Source organism: Pithys albifrons, chromosome 3, assembly GCF_047495875.1.
Source record: "Pithys albifrons albifrons isolate INPA30051 chromosome 3, PitAlb_v1, whole genome shotgun sequence".
NCBI lineage: Eukaryota > Metazoa > Chordata > Aves > Passeriformes > Thamnophilidae > Pithys > Pithys albifrons.
Window position 1 is genome coordinate 78,547,587 of NC_092460.1, and position 6,000 is coordinate 78,553,586.

A 6,000-nucleotide genomic window follows, 5' to 3' on the forward strand; every position below is an offset into this window, starting at 1 on the left:
ACTTTATTTAGGGCAATATAAGAGGCAATATCCTTTACAAAGAGAAGTCTAATGGTGAAGCTCTTTATACATTGTTGAAATATGTGCTGTTAGCAAGTAATGCTTCTTTAATACACAGAGACTTAGGAGCATGGAAAGGCTTGTGAAATGGTATTTTCTGCTTGGATTCTCTGATGCCTAATTAACTATGATTTGAGAAGCTTTTTTCCTGTGACATGACATCCACTGTAACTTTCTAATATGAATTCTGTAGATTTTAAATAAAGTGTTCATTATACCGTCTTTCCATCAATGACAGAGGAGGAGGATGGAAATACAATTAACTACAATAATCTCTTTTTCCTCTGCTTATCTGCCTATTTTAATTTGATGTATGGAAACTTAATATCTGTAAGTTAGCTCCTCTTTGTCAAATGTGCTTGAAATTGGACGAGAGGTTCAAAAGCTATTAGAAGAATGCAGATTAACAGACATTGTTTGCATGAATACTACAGTATGATCTCATAAGCCCTTCCTCATCAGGAAACCTGACTAAAAGAGGAGTGGATATTAAAGACACCCATCCAGCACATAGCTGTGTCTTTAATTGAAACTATATGATCCAGTGGAATATCATTAGGCATGCATGTAGATTTATAGGTGATAATTGCCCGATAATATTTGGCAGGAAACTTTATCCCTGAAAAAGTGATGAGTTAAAGTAATGTCCTTTTATATGCTGCCATAAAATTTAAAGTTACCCAGATGAACAGTGAAAAGAGAAACACACGCGTAGATGTGCTTTGGCACATATTCATTTTAATTCTGTGTGGTATCAGCTCAGTCTACTCCAATGAGGAAATTGTTCATGGATAGATTTATTTCCAAGATTTTAGTGTAAGCTAGAAATATCTTTGGTAGCACCATGACAATTCTTAATGAATTAATATTTTTTTCCAGCCACATTATCTGTTAGATGTGAAATTTTCTGTGATCCTTTTAATATTCATGGTATTTGAAGAGTTTCAAGGATACTTAAGTACTTCCTTTTTGTACAGAGCTTTTTAACTGCAAGCCCCTGCTGGATAAGGCCTGGACAGGCAAGTTCTGTAACTGGCCTCTGTCTACAATGAGTAATTTATGTGACTAACTGTGCCAACATTGAACTCAGGATGGATTTCTGAAGCTAGCTGGTGGCTTGCCAATGTCTCACATAAGCATCTCATCACTTGGTCTTGCTTTCTCAATTTGCTACTAGATTTTAATGGCATTTTGTACTTTGGTCCTATGTGACTAGCTTAGTTCTTCCTCACCTTTGCTCCAGATCTGGGAGCCTAGACTCAGACTTACTTAATTTTGTTCTTTTTGCTCCTTGAGCTGTTTTCTCTAAAGCCCTTCTCTCCATGTTTCCATTTTTCTGCTCTTTGATTTGTACCCTTTTTAACTTCTCTGGGGTCTGGGTTGCCTTGTTCTTGCCTGCTCCTAAGCACTGGTTACAACTGCCTGCCCAATGAATATCCCTCTCTAATGAAAGGTTTAATGTCAAGAGCAGAATGCAGGTTTGTTTAAGAACAAAATAATCAGATATACAAATATCTTTAAAATGGAAGGTGTTTTGGTCAGCTCAGGAAAAAACAGTCTTTTAAATGCATGATTGTAACAGGACCCAGCATTGCTGCCATGAGGTAAAACTTGCCTTCTTGCTTTTGAAATAAAGACATCAAAAGGCACCAACTTCTTTCTGTCTCTAAAACTTGGTTTTACTTGAACATGAAAACAACACTCTGTAATAAGGTAGCACATGGAATAAATAAAATACAGAAGAATAGCAAGATTAAGAGATTAAAATCATAGCCTTGAAAACACTGGCTTAATGGACTCTTGCAAGAGCTCTTGCTTGCTTCCTAGTTCAGCAGCTTTCCTGGGCTCCCTGAATTGAAATAACACCTCAGCAGACTTCTTTCTTTTGGTGGGATCTAGGACAATTTTCGTTCTCTCTGTCATTTCATAGGCTTTGCTGCAGCACCCAGGATGAATAAATCCCTGAGCAACATGGTCTGACTTCACAACTGGTTCCTTCCAACCTGAGTTACTCTCTAAACCTATGTTTCTGCCTATTTCCTTTCTTTCTCTGGACTTTGCCATAAGTGTACCTCTAGCAGCTCCTCAGGGTCGCACAGACTGGGGAGCAATATTCTCCTTATATAACTAGAGGAGAGCAGCAGCAGTGACAAGTCAAACAAGTGTCCTTATTTCAGGCACCTCAGAGCTGTGTGCAGTACTGTGGAGTCTCACTAGAGCAGAGAAGAGGGGTAGAATTACTACTCTCAACCTGCTGGTCATGCTCCATTGGAAGCCGACCAGGTTACATTTGGCTTTCCTGGCTGCAAGCATGCGCTGCCAGGTCATGTTGAGCTTCTTGTCCACCAATATCCCCAAGTCCTTCTCCTCAGAGCTGCTGTGAATTCATTATCTGCCCAGCCTGCATTTGTGTTTAGGATTTCCCCTGACCCAGGTATAGGTCCTTGCACCTGGTCTTATTGAACTTCATGAGGTTTGCACAGGCCCACCTCTCAAGTCTCCTAAGCTTCAGTCCCTTGCCAGTGATCTTCAGACTCCTGTTTACTACAGTCCACTCCTTTTCAGGCATGAAAGGGGATTTTATGTGAACAAAGAGCACATTTTATTATCTGTGCTTTGCCAGGACTGCTAGTTATCAAGGTTGTGTGACACTTCTTACCATAAAGCCCTAGTGCTGTAGGGAAATAAAAGGAGATCCCATCACTAGACAGTAGCTGCTTTGGTGAACTGCAGTCAATCCCCACTGCAAAGTTCCTATGTGGCAAGTTTCTTTAATCACATTTTTCCCAGATGGTTGTTTTCTCTTTTCATTGTCCAGCTTGACATCTCACAGACTGATTTGCAGAAATGCTCAAAGATTCACAACTCTATCTGAAGCTATTGGGAACTGTCCTTTAAAAATATGAAATGTAACCCATTGTGAACTACTCAGATGGATCAGCTTGAATTCTCAAATACTTGTGTCGTACAGCCCGAGTTTCCCAGCTGTAGGGTGGAGATGATAAAACTCTATTCTTTCCAAGAAATGTTGTGGAGAGAAATGTTTGTGAAACATACGTGTGCTATGAGAGTCACAGAACAGTCCAGCAGGAAATGTATGGTTGTCCTCACAGCTGAGATGGAATAGTGGAAAGTAAATGGACCACATGCTGAATGAATATACAAAAAAGCTCATTCTTTGCACATAATGAAGCAGGGGTCAAGGAGAAAAATGTGTATGATTGTATAACCAAAGCCAGCATCATAATTTAGTAAGAGAAGAAAGATTCACAGACATCTTTAACTCTGACATTTCCTTGTTTTAACATGTTTAATAAATTATTTCTTAGGGCAGCTATTCTTTGGGAAGCTCAGGGTGCATACAAAATAGATTTTTATAGAAGATTCTCTTGCTAGCTCTGTGAATATGCTGCTCTGCACATAGTTGCCCTTCAGCACAGAGTTACTGTTACACCATCTAATCACACATAACATGTCCACTACCTTCAGTACCTTTCAGTACCTTGTCCAGATCCTTACAGGATTCGCTCAAGCCTGATTAAGCATTAACAGACAACTTACTAGATGCAATGAAGTAAAATCTGTTATTACTTAAGTAATCGTCAGTTTCCCTGTGGCCTTACAGGAAGAGGACAAGTCTTCCCCTGCATTCCAATTTTTTCACCTTCTTCCTTTTTCTCCTTATCCTTCTTTGAATCTCTACTTTCTTCTTTCTCTTCTCCTAAATATCCTCTACTGCCAAATCTGTTTTTTCTTCTTAGTTTCAGTACCTTGTCCAGATTCTTCTCTGCCTTGAGATTCTTATCCAGGATAGACAAAGAAATGTCTGAGGTGAGGCTGTGTCTGAATCACTGTCATGGTTTAGGAATGGTATTCTCCCATTTCGTACTCCCTCTAAAAAACCCATGCACGCTCCCCTCTCCCCCTCCAATGGGAGGCACAAAAGGCAAAGATCATGCGTTGAGATAAGAACAATTTACTGCAAACAGCAATGAGATAAGAAAAGATGAGTCACAACAACAATATCAATAACAAAAGGTATAAAAGAAATAAATTATTTACATGGAAGAACTGTCAGTAAACAAATACAGGGCAGTTTTTTCCACTGATGGAACACCCTTCTCCTTCAAAGTGTGGGAGAGTCCCTTTCCCTTGCCCCTGGCAATGACCTGAGGTGGTATTGAATACCAAATAAGTCCTAGCCACACCCCTTCCCAGCTATTGCAAAAAATTAACCCTGGCCAAAATCAGGATAATCACTTACACCTAAGTCTTAGGATGTCAAAGCCTTGAGCTAGAATATGTGAGATGCCTTAACACAAATGGTGTTCCCTTCTCCTTGGATATGAAAGCCCCCTTAGGTAGCTCACCGCTCCCATGAAAATCACTGCTGAAACTGTCACTAGAGGCTTGAGTGAGATGCAGAAAACAGGACACATAAATTACAGAGATGAGTGGAAATTAAAACACATTAAGAATAGGTAAGATAAAGAAAAACGTAAAAATCTGGAGAATGATGGAGGAATGCTGAGGCTTGAAAAAGAAAACTAGAAGACATCTGACATACATATTACTTTCCTATTATTACAAAGTCTGGCAGGAAGTATGAAGTGATGATGCTTTAGAATGAAGCCCTTTAGAGAACAAAAGAAAAGTAAGTTGCCTGGCTACAACTGTCTTCATTCTAATAAAGTTTTTTTTCTGTATCAGAATACACAGATTTTACCATGTCTTTTTAATTCTGATGGATCATAACTATATTTTTATCAAAGATATATACATACAAGATGCTTATCTAACCAGAAAAATTATAAAAGGCATGAAAAATCCTCACAAGAAGGATGCCTCTCAATGCATCTTTTCTCTTATTCAATATCTTAAGTTATCAAATGGCAGATTTAAATTTCTTTGAACTTGTGTTGATATACCTACATATTTAGGTATATCAGCCAAAACTGGTTTTTTCCACAGACTGATGAGTGAGATCAGGGTTTCTATCATGTTTTTCCTTCATGTTGTAATCCATCTCACATTTTGGCAATAGGAAGGATTCTTCATGCAAGATATTAGGCTAACATCATGAGAGTCAGCAAGTAACCAGTTTTCAATAAAGTCAGAATCAGAAATGACCTTTCATGGGACAGTGGATGACTGTGACTTCCTTGCCAATTTTTTTTCTGCTTTGTGCATATTATCTGCTTGTGCCATAAATCTGAGCCATCTCTGTGCTAGTGTTTTATATGTTTTTATAGGTTTGATAGTGTTTTATAGTCTGCTTAGGCTGATTTTCCCTTGAAGCCTCTATATATTTGCTGCAGAACGAACAGCAATACTTCATGAATATAGACAGCAGAAGTATTGTACAGCTCATTATTTTCACAAGAACTTGTAAGACTCAAGTATTTTGAATTTTAAGTTGGTAGCTGAGAATGTATGGCATTTATTTCTTAAAATTCCACCACAAAGAGTCTCTTTATAATACCTTTCCTAAATGTAGCCCATTTTTCAAGTGGGTGAATTGGCTTCTTGTCATGTAAACAATGTGTTATTGAAATGTTGATGCATTACTCCCATGGACCAAACACCCTGGTGAGGGAGGGTGCTGGATTTGCAATGCAGACATAAGCATTCAGAACTGAACTGCCACTTAGTGGTGCAGGACACCACCAGTTCTTGTGCCACTATCATTGGCACTGACATGGCTGAACACAGCTACATCATCCACCAGCGAAGATAAACAGGACACAAACAGGGGCTCAGAACTGCTGCACGACTTTAGTGTAATATCCTAGCAATGTCAGAGTGAGTGTGAATAGATTTTGTTGGCAATTCTGAAAAATACAGTTAGAAAACCAAATACTTTAAAGTTCAATTTTGTCCAACACCAAAATAGCATTATTAAAGAGAACTACCTGCTCTATCATGTAAGTGAGTTGAACA